Raw genomic sequence first — 15,704 nt, forward strand, 5'->3', positions numbered from 1 at the left:
TCATTTGTGCTAAGATACACTGGTATTTCATTAGGTTGGCCTTGATAGCTGTAACAGTAACAGCTTGCTTCAGTGTGCTTGTGTATTATTGTGTATCATACCAAGCTGGGAGGGGTTGTGACTGCTCTGGAGGATAGGGTCATAATTCAAAATGATCTGGACGAATTGGAGAAATGGTCTAAGGTAAACAGGATGAAGTTTAATAAAGACAAATGTAAAGTGCTCCACTTAGGAAGCGACAATTAGTTTCATACATACAGAATGGGAAGTGACTGTCTAGGAAGGAGTACAGCAGAAGGGGATATAGTGGACCACAAGTGGAATATGAGTCAGCAGTGTGACACTGTTGCAGAAAAAAAGCAAACATGATTCTGGGATGCATTAACAGGTGTGTTGTGAGCAAGACACGAGAAGTCATTCTTCCGCTCCACTCTGCGCTGGTTAGGCCTCGGAGTATTGTGTCCAGTTTTGGGCACCGCATTTCAAGAAAGATATGGAGAAATTGGAGAGGGTCCAGAGAAAAGCAACAACAATGATTAAAGGTCTAGAGAATATGACCTATGAAGGAAGGCTGAAAGAATTGGGTTTGTTTAGTTTAGAAAAGAGAAGATTGAGGGGGGACATAAGAGCTGTTTTCAGGTATCTAAAAGGGTGTCAGAAGGAGGAGGGAGAAAACTTGTTCATCTTGGCCTCTGAGGATAGAACGAGAAGCAATGGGCTTAAACTGCAACAATGGAGATTTAGATTGGACATTAGGAAAAAGTTCTTAACTGTCAGGGTAGTCAAACACTGGAATAAATTGCCCAGGGAGGTTGTGGAATCCCCATCTCTGGAGATATTTAAGAGTAGGTTAGATAGCTGTCTATCAGGGATGGTCTAGACCAGGGGTGTCCAAACTTTTTTCAAAGAGGGCCAGATTTGATGAAGTGAACATGCGTGAGGGCCGACCATTTTGCCTGACATTCTTTGAACCATTAAAATTAAATGCAAATTAACTATTTTATGCAAAGTTTATTGCAAACGGCATACTTTTCATTTCGTCACATGGATGACAAATCTAAACAGGTGTTAAATCACTCTGCCTTTCATATCTGAAGGTCAGATGAAAAAAAAAAATCCAGGAAGCTGAAATATATGTCAGGAACATTGTAAAGTACATTACATATTATTGGTAATAAAGGTTGTCTGTCAACTTTTAAGTTCAAAAAATATGAACAGGAACATAACACCAAGTATACATGTTGTGTCCAAATATATTTATAACTGATTTAGACCAACTGACATTAACTGAGATTTTACAATGTATTCATCTCAATACATATGGATTCGTTGGGGGCCATAAAAGATAGATATTGCCAAATTACCTGGGGGGCCGTATTAAACCGGAACACGGGCCGCAATTGGCCCTCGGGCCGGACTTTGGACATGCCTGGTCTAGACAGTATTTGGTCCTACCATAAGGGCAGGGGACTGGACTCCATGACCTCTCGAGGTCCCTTTCAGTCCTAGTATTCTATGATTTTGTATGGCCATAATTGCTCCAAGATATGATAGTGGTGTGGTAGGCTGGCATAATTTCATGGTTAAGTGTGGCAATATCTGTGGGGCTGTTGCATTATGATGTGTGCATGTGATGGGATGTAGTAACTGGGACTCTTATTACAAAACTTTTGATGCAACAAGAATTGTACAGATATGGGCATAGAGCAAAAACAATTAAAATATGTATGTAGCTTACATCAACAGAGCAAAATGCAATACAAAATCAAAAATACTTCAACAATGTGAAACAAGAAAATTTTATGTATTTAAAAACTTAACACACGATCATCGCCATTTACAACAATACTGTCACAAAATGAATATAAATTTCCTAAATATCTGATACTACAGATGTTTAAGAGAAGAGGTTTTGGAGCTTTTGTAACTGAATACCTTCTCACATGTCTTTTATAACAACTACCTGAAAAAACACACAGCTTTAGAGCATAATTTGTACTACTGTATATGAGTAGAAAACACTTTAAAACAATTTTTGTTTAGTATTTGGTGTATTTTATATATGCAGTAACTACTTTTACACAAACTTCTCAGTACAGCCACATTTCTAAATAAAGGTTAGAAATATAAAGAGCCACAAACTTGACTTCTTACTAAGTGTAAATATCATTAAACTTGGAACAAATTCATCCATAAAGCAAAGAATCATAGAATACTAGAACTGGAAGGGACTTGGAGAGTCTAGTCCCATGGCCTCATGGCAGGATCAAGCACCCTAGATCATCCGTGATAGATATCTATCTAATCTGTCCAACCTAAACCTCCCTTGCTGCAATTTAAGCAGTTGCTTCTTGTCCTATGCAAACAATTCCTCTTGTCAATGGGGAAAAAAGCCAACCAGGAATTGAGATCTCTCTTAAATATTTAAGATTTTGCTCAACTGGGTCACCGCATGTGAAATGTGTTCTGTTTGAAATCAATACCAAAACTGCCACTGACTACAATAAAGCCAGGATTTCATCTACCACTTCTGTGAGGGGATTCAAGGCAAGGGCAGATATGTTTTCTTATTCTAGTTTTCTTCACTAGACTAAAAATAATGGGCCAGACCCCAGATTGGTACCAAATGTCCCTTTCCTCATGTATGCAATGAAGTCTGCATTTTGCCAGGTAGCAGTATGGCATACAGATACCCCCAATGCTAAGGCATCTGAACCTTGCTAAGACCAAATATTTAAATATCACTTAGATCCAATACAGTGAAACAATACATTTATCAAGGGAAAACAAAGGCTTAAACTTTATCAAAAGTTTTAATGTAATATCCTTACATCTACTTTAATAAGCGGTGTTGAAGTCTGAGATTTAAGAAAGAAAGAGCAAAGATAATATGTGTCCTGTAGTTAAAATAAACAATCTCCTTGCTCTTCAGAATAAAGTGTCTTGTGTCAGCAGGCAAGATTAAGAAATGGAGTTAAGTAACATGTTTAAAGCTACAGAATCCATTGGTAAATTCTTCAAGAGATGTAAGGAATAAAAGATACAGGTTGGTCCTCTCTGATTTGGCACTCTTGGGACCTGACCTATACCTACCAGGGAGTTGGCGGGACCCTCTGCTGCTAGCCTCTGAACTTCATTCTTGATACCCAACTGCTGGTACCTGTCTGCTGGCCCCCTTGCTGCTGGGCTCTGGGCATGCTTCTGCTGGCCAGGTTCTACTCTGGGCCACCAGCCACTCTACCAGGCTCTGGGGTTCTGATCCACTAACATCCATGGTCCTGCTATCTTTTGTGTTTTCCATAGTAAATCAGTTCCAAAAGAAATTCAAAACCAGAGTTATGTGAATACATTATATATTTCTGGATACAAGAAGTACAATTCTGTATTTTTACGATTAAATTCTGCAGCATTTTGTGTTCAGGAAAGTTAAGTGAAAAATTGAGACTAATTTATTCTTATCCCAACACGAGCTTAATTTGAGAGCATTTTGGTAGATCATTTCAGCTTCTGAAGGTAGTTATGTTTCCATTTACCATATTTTTAATAATTTCTTGCATCTTTACCTTTCCTTTCATTCTCCTGAGATAAATGCATGAAGGATGATAGCTCTTAGTTACTAGATGTATGCGGTTTGCCATGCCAATCTTGAAGTATTTTAGATCAGTATACATTACATGACATGTTTTGAATGAGTATATTTATTTTACAACACAGTTCAGGAGCAGTCATTTATCCTTTTCAGGTGACAGAATTACTCTGTTTTTAAAGTAGTACACCAATTGTGGGGCTGCTATCCTATCTGTTTTGAAAGCTTCAAGGTGAGGCTGGGTATCATGTTATATGTCCTTTGTAGATACCCTTTTACCATTTCAGAGATATCCTTCAGCTTTGTTCTTTGGATTTGGTATTCTTTGGAAATAGGAAATGCAGCTAATGTGCCTGAATGCTCTGTAGCACTAATCTGTCTCCTTTTTCCACACACAACTCCGGTCTTAATCCTTTATTACTTGCATTTTGCATGGAGTGTGTTAGTGTAATATCTGAGCACACCCCAAATAGATTGCCCTGTATAGACTTCTCACATATGGGAAGTTGTTATTGTAGGACTCCTTGTCCCCACCTCAGCACCAGGATTTTAAAAGAAAAGAGACAAGGGAAATATTGATAATAGGTTAAACTGATTTGTCCTGAATGGGAAAGCCTGGGCTTAGATGTGTTTCTTAGTGTTTTTCAAGTATTACTAGGTTTAGGTTTAGGTCAGTTTTTGGAAGCAAGCATCTCCCAACCAAGATATATACATTTGCAATAACTGCCAAAGATCATGCAGATCTCAAATTGGACTATTCAATCACATGAGACATTGCAAATCATTTACATCATAAGCTACAATTCTCACTGTCTCCAGTAGATGAAAGGATGCCTGGAACAGTTAAGTTCAGAGAGAAGAGTTGCCTGAGACTTGTCACTGAGAACTCCTGGGTTCTCGCTGTTTGTAGCTCACCCAAGGCACTATGAGCATGTTTATATAATTCTCTGTTCCAAAGACACTGATTAGCAAACCATGATCATCCAAAGTTTGGTTCTGTATCTTACTAATCCTCAAATCTTATAGTATGTCTCACTTAGTGTAAGATCGTATTTAACTGGCATAACTGTCCTTGTCCAATTTGGTCTCTTACACACACACTGCTGCTTCCTAACTTATTCCTCCTTTTCTGACATTACATCTAATGATCATATAACTCATCTTAACATATTACTACTAAGTATTATTTGTATGCCAATAACACCCTAAATGAGCTGGGAATTGTACAGACATATAAGAAGACAAAGCCTCTGCCTCAGAGAGCTCACAGCCTATAGAAACAAAAAACATAAAGGCTGCGTCTAGACTGGCATGATTTTGCACAAATACTTTTAACGGAAAAGTTTTTCCATTAAAAGTATTTGTGCAAGAGAGCATCTACACTGGCACGGATGCTTTTGCACAAAAGACATCTTTTGTGCAAAAGCATCCGTGCCAGTGTAGACGCTCTCTTGCGCAGGAAAGATCTGATGGCCATTTTAGCCATCGGGCTTTCTTGCACAAGAACTTAACTTGCTGTCTACACTGGCCCTCTTGCACAAGAATACTTGCACAAGAGGACTTATCCCTGAACGGGAGCATCAAAGTATTTGCGCAAGAAGCACTGATTTTGTACAGTACAAAGTCAGTGTTCTTGCGCAAATACTCGCGGCCAGTGTAGACAGGTGGCAAGTTTTGCACAAAAGCAGTCACTTTTGCACAAAATCTTGCCAGTCTAGATGCACCCAAAGGGTTGAGAGACATGAAAACAACATAGAAGTTGAGTGGTCTGGGTAACCATAGGCAAATGACAAGTTAGTTGAATGGTCACATAGGCTTGCTTTTGAATTGTTTTGCTGATGTTTTTTCAAAGAAAAGTTGAATCCTTAATGTCACCCAAAACAAAATACAGGACTATGTAGCACTTTAAAGACTAACAAGATGGTTTATTAGATGATGAGCTTTCATGGGCCAGACCCACTTCCTCAGATCAAATAGTGGAAGAAAATAGTCACAGCCATATATACCAAAGGATACAATTAAAAAAAGTGAACACATATGAAAAGGACAAATCACATTTCAGAACAGAAGGGGGATGCGGGGGGGGGGGGGGGGGGGGAGAGAAGGAAGGTGAATGCCTGTGAGTTAGTGATATTAGAGGTGGGGAAGGGTAGATGTCTGTGAGTTAATAGTGTTAGAGGTGATAATTAGGGCAATGATACTTAATGATAGTGCAATCTTCTAATAGTTATCTTGGCCCATAATTTCTTATCCATCTCTAAATCTAACCATCCTAATCTAGCTAGAGCATTGCCCAATTATATTATCAAGAAAAATGAGTCTTAGGTATGTGATTTTTTCCTTTAACTGCTCATCTCTGGAGTTCCAGTCCTGGTTGAGGTCTTTAGATATAGTGAGTCTCATCCTATCACAGATATTGCAATTTCTTCATACACAGCATCTCCACACATTTAGCACTCAAGAAAGGCCCCTCAAAAAACTACTAATGGGATGGGATCATTGACAGGTTGGGATTGAATTGAAAAGAACTGGCAGGACTGGAGTAACAGGAATTGTTGCAACTCAAGGTTTTGAGGTGTGTGAAAAGAAAAATAAATGCCGCAACATCTGCCTACATGAGGTCTGGCTCACATGCGTAAGCACCAAACCTGCACAAGCATGTGGCAATAAAGACATAAAAGACAGTTGTGGGTCCTTTTGCTCTTGCTCTGAGAGAATGAACATTTTCACTGTCGCCTACATATGGAGTTTTATCTCAGAATTCTAAAGAGCAATCTTCTGCTCACTAGCTTCCCTTGCTGTCCTTTCAAGGTTCTTGAGATTTGTTATTCAAAACAGATAATGGTTTTGAAAGTGAAATCAAGGGACTGTACAATTCTTGTTGCATCATTTGATGATTCCCTGTTCTGTTCATTCTCTCTGAGACACCTGGCATTGGAGGAGTAAGTTTGCTAGTAATAAATATTCAAGCATGCAAGCCTGCTTTACCTCATAGAACAGAATTACTAGCTGAAAGCAAAAGCAAATGAGTTGCTCAAAAGATTTGCAATGGCTTCATAGCCACAGAGGACTTTGTGATCACAATGGGAAGAAAACCTTGATTTTTCTGTTCCAAAAAGCTCTGATACCTTCTGAACTCATACCCAAAGCACTATGCCAGCTCTTTTGCAATTATATCCAACAGGGGGCAATGGTGGCACATACAAATTAGCCTGTGCATTCAATGTTGATTGTTAGATCTCATTTTATTTTCCAAGACATAGTGATGGGATTAAGTTGTGTTAATAATACACTGCCAGGATACTAAACTGATTGAAATTACCAGAAGAGATTAACATGGACCTGCTAGTCCCTACTGTTTATCTTTGTTGTTAAATAGGTAAAAGAATTCTTGTCTGCTATTCAGTCTTGCTACTGTAATCTCATCAGAGTTCATATGTTAACCAAGGTCAGGCCAAGGGATGTGAAAGGTTAAGTGACAAGCATCACCCTTAATGGGGGTTGCTCCCAGAGAGACCACGGTGGACAGGGGTTGTTTAGGGCATCCGGAGCAGCCACCATCTGCAACAGTCTGGGTGTGTCACTGGCAGGAGCTGCTCCGACCAGGCAGGAACAACCCCTGCCTGCGGCGGAGGGGCTGCTCTGGACAGGACCAGCCCGGCAGGCAGGGGGGACCTTGGAGTGGCCCCCTCCAAATGATTAACCACTTAAACTTCACATTTTACTGATTAGCCAATTAAATAAGATTTTACATCCCTAGTCAAGCTCAACCAGCACCAAGATGGGAATTTCCCAGGCAAATCCAGGTACTGGTGATGGTAGATGTCTGATGCGATGGTCATTCTGACCACATGTGATCATTAAAACCCTATGTTGGTTTTACAAACAAGGGATTGTTAAACACTAATGTCCTTATAAAAAGTCTAATTTAGGTATATATGTTCTGTTTACCTGTAGTTTCAGCTGGAGTAGTTATTTATCACCTCTCTCCCAAAACACTGTTGGATAATATTGCTGATGCAAAATGCTTGCTTTGTTTACACTTCAGGGTTAGCCACAATTCCCTGGCAAGTGGAAGTGGTACCTGGACTTAGAGGGCCAAACTCAGAGCTGAGGTGCAAAATGGTGTAAATTATTGGCTAGAAATTGTTTGCCTGTCTGAGGAAATGTGTGATATTTCAAAAAACATTTCCTATCCCAAACTGAAACAAAAAGTCAAAATCTCTGAATAGTGTTGCCAACTGACAAACTTTAAAAAAAATCAGTTTGGGTCAGTTGAAATGACTAATGTCACTAATTCTGAAATGTTTCAATTTTTTTTGCTCTTTCAGAAATGTTTCAAGTATAGTTAGCTCAAATTTGGAAATGAAATGTCATTTCAACTGGGAAAACGGCAATTTTTCTTTTCGGAAATGTCCAAATAGCATGTTTCAACAATTTTGTAATGTTTGAGCCAAAAAATTCATCTAAACCATTCCTTTTCTACAAGCTTCTTTGGTGTTGACAAATCAATATATTTTTGATGTGAAGATGGTTGGCCAAAAATTCCTGACCAGCTGTTATGGTTCAGGACCACTATACCTGTATTTCCACTTGTGGTCCAACAAAGGCATTTGGCGTCTCTACCATCACCTTCCTCGGTCCAAGAAAGACACTAGGTATCTCCACCATCACCTTCATCATCGCTCTTTCCCTGACTGGGTTTTTTCCAAATGACACAGTTTCCTGTCTAGTCTGTCATATTCCCTGCCAGACAGACTCCCTAAACAGCATAGCATCTATACTTTGCTTTCTCTTCAAAGGCTCTGATTAGGTAATTGTCTACAGTTGTATGTTACCACACAGCGCTTTCTAAGTAAGCACGTATGGTGAAAGTGTTACTGAGAAAACATATTAAAAATAGTAGAAGAACTTGGGTCATACATGCCAATAAACTTAACAGAGATCGCCTCCTCTCCTCTCCCCCACGCGCTTCCATTCCAACCAGTGTCCTGATAGGACTCAGTCTTTTAGACCTCACACAGTAATCTTTCTATGATTACCACTGCAGAACAAGCACCCCCATAAATAGATTAGTCTTTCCTTTATACTACTTGGGCCTTTGATCTTGCATCTCTTGAATCAGGTAATTAGAGCCCTGCAAATCCATAGATGTCTGCAGCTCATTTTTGTGGATAGGCATGTGAATACAGATTTTGTATTTAGAGCCCTGCAAATTTGCAGATACCTGCATCCATAGGTGGGGATGCGGATATCCACGGATCATTGATGCAGAAGCAGATACCAATTTTGTATCCACGCAGGGCTCTACAGGTAATCAGTGGATAAGGCCCTCTTTTCAGGGCATAGCTTTAAGTCTTCAAGTCACCAGGCCCTGATGAAATGCATCCTAGAATATGCAAGCAGCTGATAGAAGAGGTATTTGAGCCATTAGTTGTCATCTTTGAAAAGTCAAGGAAGTCGGGAGAGATTCCAGGAGACTGACAAAGGGCAAATCTAGCACCCATCTATAAAAAAGGAAATGAGAACAACCCAGGAAACCACAGATTAATCAGCTTAATTTCTGTGTCAGGAAAGATAATAGAGCAAATAATTGGTGATAGGTAACAATTAGGTAACAATAAGGTGATAGGTAACAGCCACCATGGCTTTGTAAAGAACAAATCATGTAAAACTAACCTGATAGCTTTCTTTGATAGGATAACAAGTCTTGCGGATAAGGGTAAAGCAGTAGATGTGGTATACCTAGACTTTAGTAAAGCGTTTGATATGGTCTCACATGACCTTCTTATCAATAAGGAAATACAACCTACATTGAGCTATTATCACATAGGTGCATAACTGGCTGGATAACCATTCTCAGAGAGTAGTTATTAATGGTTCGCAGTCACGCTGAAAGGATATAACAAGTGGGGTTCTGCAGGGATCAGTTTTGGTCTGGTTCTGTTCAATATCTTCATCAACAATTTGGATAATGGCATAGTAGAGAGTATTCTTATAAAGTCTGCAGATGCTACTAAGCTCGGAGGAGTTGCAAGTGTTTTGAAGGATAGAGTCATAATTCAAAATGACCTCGACAAACTGGAGAAATGGTTGAATGTAAATAGGATGAAGTTTAATTAGGACAAATGCAAAGTGCTCTACTTAGGAAGCGACAATCAATTTCACACATACAGAATGGGAAGCAACTGTGTAGGAGGGAGTACTGCTGAAAGAAATCTAGGGGTCATAGTGGACCACAAGCTAGATATGAGTCAACAGTGTGACACTGTTGCAAAAAAAAAGCCAACATGATTCTGCATGATTCTGGGATACATTAACAAGAGTGTTGTGAGCAAGAGACGGGAATGTCATTCTTCCGCTCTACTCTGAAGTGATTAGGCCTCATTTGGAGTATTGTGTTGGTTCTGGGCACCAAATTTCAAGAAAGATGTTGAGAAATTGGAGAGGGTTCAGAGAAGAGCAACAAAAGTGATTGAAGGTCTAGAAAACATGAGCTAAGAGGGAGGACTGAACAAATTGGGTTTGTTTAGTTTGGAAACGAGAAGACAGAGGGGACATGATAGCAACTTTCAAGAACCTAGAAGAGTGTTACAAGGAGGAAGAAGAAAAAATATTCTTAATCTCTGATAGAAAGATAAGAAGCAACGGTCTTAAATTGTAGCAAGAGAGGCTTAGGTTGGACAATAGGAAAAGCGTCGTAACTGTCAGGCTGGTTAAGCACTGGAATAAATTGTCTACCTGGGGTTGTGGAATCTCCATCATTGGAGATATTTAAGAGTAGGTTAGATATACATCTGTTCAAGATGATCTAGATTCTAGATGGTGTTTGGTCCTGCTGTGAGGGTGGGTGTGACAGGGCTACCTGGGCACCCTGCACGACAAATACACCGGCCCTGGTGCTCTGGGGAGAAGCGGCAGAGGTGCTGCAGACCGACGGGGGATGCGCAGGCACCCCAATGGCCAGGGACACCCACCTATGCCCACGCGCCGAGGAGTAGGAAGGGGGAGGAGCTGAGACCGGAGACACGGCCCTCCCTACGTCCAACGTGGCATTGGTGGGATGCTTAAAAGAAGCACCGCCACTGCAAGAAAGGGTTGCCAGATGGAGCAGTTGGGAGCGACCATGAGGAGAGGCGGAAGATAGGAAGTGGCCCAGGGCGCGGCTGTTGGACGCCCATGGGTTGGTACGTTACAGGTATCAACTCCACCAACCGGACCAGTGAACCGAATCCTTAGCCATGGGCTGGGGCTCAGAGAGGGGGTGGGCCTGAGCCCGCCTACCTTCCCCAGCTGCTTCCCAGCTGGGAAGGCCTTAGTTGTATTGAGATGTTGTGGGAAACTGCCGCTGGACTAGACTCGTCCGGTGGGTCAGCAGCATCACAGGCACTGAGGACACTTGGGCGGAGGGACGGCGGGCGGAGGAAGGACCTCTAAGGTCCTTAGACTCGATGACTTCCCAGGGTCCCTCCCAGTTCTAGTATTCTATGACTCTACGAAAATGTTGTGGTTTTGCACAACTGAACGTTGGAATTTGCGTTCATCTCGCTCTAGAGAATCCCCAAATCAGCCATTCGACCCTATTGATCCACAATTCTATTACTGTCTGGCTCCATCTTCCATATAGACCTTGGAAGGCCATAACACTTCCCATGGTTCACCCACTCCCCTCCCCCCCACTTGAAAGATTCTATACAATCCTGGCCCTCATAAATTTCTAAATTTTGCATTTAACACAATGGACTCCAAAAATACTTAAACATAATTCAGTAAGATTTCCCAAGGGTATTGCAAGAAATTGGCATAACTGACACACCATCTCTGTTTGACTCTCTTATACCCCCAATGCTTGAATCTATAATTAGTTCACAATTTATAAAGTTCTCTATGGTTCTTCAGGACAGATGGAGCTTTATTACTGTAAGTTGTCATACCACTTCAGGATGAAAGACACTCTATAAATGTAAGATATTATTATGAAGTTGGATGGTTTTTTAACCTAGATATATATATGACTAATAAATTCCCCATGACAACTCGTAATATGTACCTGGTTTTATCCCTGAGGGTAGCTACCTAGTACTTTTCCCACTGTACCATGTCATCTTTTTCTTATTTATCACACTGGAATTTCTCAATAAATCTTTAAGTATGGAGAAGAAAGAAAAAACCTCGTAGAACCAGAGGAGCGTGGAGGCAGTAATGAGGCATTCAGAATACCTGGATATTCACATTTACCTCTCCATTGGTTGCCCTTTGAAATGTCCCTCTAGCATAATGTATTTCATGCATCATATATGAGCCGTAGCTAATGTATAGGACAGATGACGGGAACCATAATCTTTAACATTAATGGTAATGTGTTATGAGAGCTGGTATTATAAAGTTGTTTTAAATGTTTCTTTCCAGTTGTTTTCCAAAATGCAAATGAATCGGGGTCTCTGGTCCCCCTACCACTATTGCAATTTTGGATTCCTATGGTCATATCTGGACAGGGCTCCACAGAAGTTTCTGGGGAGTTAGAACTCAACCCCCACTCAAGCCTACCCCAGAACATTATCACTGAGCGGAGGCTTGTGTGTTATGTGTGTGTTTGGAGAATGAACCCACCCTGTACTCATCCCATAGTGTCAACGCCTTTATCGCAAGACTGGGCCCATGCAGGGCAAGTCACTAAGGCAGTGATGGGCAACCTGTGGACCATAGACTGCATGCAGCCCACAGGGGCTCCACCTGCAGCCAGTAGACCCCCTCTCTGCTCCTCTCCCCCACATGCTTCTTGCAGACTGGGGCACCAGAGCCCTGCACTTCGTACACCTCCCTCTTCCCTCCCAGATCTTCCAGAGGAAATGCAAATTGCCTAAGTCGGGCTCCGAGCCCATTCCTCCCCCTCCCTTCCCAATCTAGAATGCCACAAATCAGCTGTTTGCGGTGTTCTAGCACAGGGAGGGAGGGAGGGAGAGGCAGTAGCTGGGCTGGAGCATGAATCAGGCAATTTGCACTCTCTAAAAGAGCTGGGAGGGAGAGGGAGGTGCAAGAAAGTGCAGAGCTCTGGTGCCCTGGTGTGTGAGAGGCATTGGGAAAGGGGGGAAAGACTGGGGGCCTCAGGGCAGCAGGTGGAACTCCAGTGGGCCACGGACTGGTGCAGCTCACTGAGATGGAGGGCCACTCATGCAGCCTGCCCATTATTTGTGGTTGCCCGTTCCTGCACTAAGGTTTTCAATTTATGTTCTTAGGGGTTTAATCTAGGCAAGGAGACTGAGCCAAACTGTATGGGTGTGTCTAAACTACATGGCTCCATCGCCGGAGCCATGTAGATTAGGCTGATCGGCAGAGGGAAATGAAGCGCGATTTAAATAATCGCAGCTTCATTTAAATTTATATGGCTGCCGCGCTGAGCCAACAAACAGCTGATCAGCTGTTTGTCGGCTCAGTATGCTAGTCTGGACGCTCCCGCGCCGACCTGAAAGCCCTTTATCAACCTCCCCGTTATGCCTTGTAGGATGAGGTTTACCAGGGAGGTCGATAAAGGGCTTTCATGTCGACAAGGGAGCGTTCAGACTGCCCCGATCTGCCGACAAACAGCTGATCGGCACAGCGGGGCAGCCATTTAAATTTAAATGAAGCCACGATTATTTAAATCGCGGCTTCATTTCCCTTTGCCGAACAAACAAATCTACATGGCTCCGTCGACGGAGCCATGTAGTTTAGATGTACCCTATGAGTGCAACAAGTAAACGGTCAGTACATGTCTCAGACAGAGAGGAATAAGGAAAGTGTGTAACTCCTTGGCATGGGGAGAGCGGATGGAACACAGAGCTCCCTGTTTCTCAACATCTCACTTGTGTGCATGTACACTATTGTTTTTATGAAGACCGAGATTATTTGGCAAATGTGTGATACCATCTCCTGACCCGGAGACATTAATGGATAGGGAACCTCTCTTCTTTCTGTAGATTTTATGCCTTCCTGATGACTGAGATCAACTTGAGTCATATTTGCTGACCCTCCTTAGATGCACTTAATGGAGGCTGTCGAATGTGTTCTATCTGGTGGCCTGTGAAAGCCTGCGTCCAGAGCCCTGCGCGGATACAAAATTGATATCTGCACCCGCATCTGCAAAAATGATCTGCAGATAGTTGCACATTTGCATGGTTTCACATATAAAATTTATAGACACGTCTGCATCCATATCTGCAAAAATGAGCTGTAGATATCAGCATCCACTGCTACCCACGGATATAAAGCAGAATCTACAGATTTGTAGGGCTTTACCTGACTCTCCTGACGTCCAAGCAAGGCAGATGTCAATGGTCAAGAATTTATTTGACCAAGGATCTCTATGTGTCTTTACGGATGCTGGACCAATTTAAAGCAGTTGCAGGCTGCTCAGTGGAATGTATTGCTAGTCTTTTTTAAAATTTATGTCATGCATTGGGATTCCAGAACAATGAGGACACTGAAACTATTCAATTATGATCATTAATTAATGTAATCCCTGGATGGATATTGGTAGACTATGGGATGAGGATGAAGAGGGTAGTTTGGAGGTTCTGTTCTATTTAGAAGTTTCATCTGGAATGCTAGTGTGAAACTGTGGAGCTCTGCAGTGAAGGGGATCCATGGAAGAGTGTGTAGAGCTTTTTGAATGAGTGCTGAGTTTGACAGTGTGTCATATGCACGTCTGTGTTACGGGCCATAGACATCTGGTCTGGAATCCATTTTAAGGAAAATAAATGTTTCAAACTTTTTAACATATGTGTGCACTATGTTTTTTACAGGGCAGAGGGAGATATTTCTAATGTGTAATGTTCTTCTAGATAATCAGAGGACAGAAATACGTGGGAGCCAGCATCTTAGGGTATGTCTACTCAGCAGCGTTATTTTGAAATAACATCCATTATTCCGAAATATCTATGTGAGCATCTACAGAGCTAGCCAACTGTTTTGAAATAATTTTGAAATAACAGGTGGCTTATTTCAGCATTGTAAACCTCATTCCACGAGGAATAATGCTTCTTCTGAAATAGCTGTTTTGGAATAGCAGGAGTGTGGACGTTCCACTGCTGCTATTTCGAAATAGCTCCTCCCTCAGGTCATTCAGAGTAATTACTCCCCAGTGCTTCCTGGGGCTCAAAATCGAGGTAGTGCACCACATGAGGGGAGCCTGTCTCAAACTAATTTCCAGGCTTCCCTGTAGAGTAGACTCGCTATTTTGAAATAAGCTACTTTTGAGTATTTCTTCCGGAATAGCTTATTCTGAAATAATTGTGCAGTGTAGACATAGCCTTTGGGTTTATTAGTTTTATCTCATCGCTCCCTAGTTTTAGAAACTGATTGCCATGGCAACTGTTCGAAATTTTGGAGAACATAGACCTTGTGTAGCAGTTCTTTCTTTCTTTTTTTTTTTTTTTGTCTTCTTGCTTTCTTGCTTACACTTTGCAGAAAGTATTCATTAATATCTATCTATTGTCCTGGCATGTGGTTAATTATTTAGCAGTACAGCACATTTTAAAATTGAATGCAAACAAATGGGAATTTGGTTCTCTGTTCTCTACTTGGATGACGTTGGGCAACACACCGACTCTGTGCCTTCATTTCTCCTTTTGTAATAGCAAGAAAACAACACTTTCTGATTTCACAGCTTATATGTGGTGAGCAGGCACTCCAATGGTGGGGAGAGGGGGAGAGTCAAAGAGGGAGCATCTACACAGCAATTCCATTATTTTGAAATAATGAAATAACAGGTGGCTTATTCCGACTTCTGTAAACCTCATTCTATGAGGAATAACTCCTCTTTCGAAAGAGCTATTTCAAAGTAAGACGTGTGTAGACGCTCCACTGCTGCTATTTCGAAATAGCCCCTCACCATGACCATTCTAAGTTATTCCTCCCCGGTGCTTCTTAGGGCTCTAAATTAAGATAGCATGTCTACATTAGGGAAGCCTGTCTCAGACTAATTTTGTGGCTTCCCTGCAGTGTAGACATGCTATTTTGAAATAAAGCTATTTCAGAATAATTATTCTGGAATAGCTTATTTTGAAATAAGCGTGCAATGTAGACGTAGCCTTAGAGACATTTAGGGGTAAATTAGAGCTAAATAACAGCACAGAACACT

This window comes from Pelodiscus sinensis, chromosome 23, assembly GCF_049634645.1.
Source record: "Pelodiscus sinensis isolate JC-2024 chromosome 23, ASM4963464v1, whole genome shotgun sequence".
In the NCBI taxonomy this organism is placed as follows: domain Eukaryota; kingdom Metazoa; phylum Chordata; order Testudines; family Trionychidae; genus Pelodiscus; species Pelodiscus sinensis.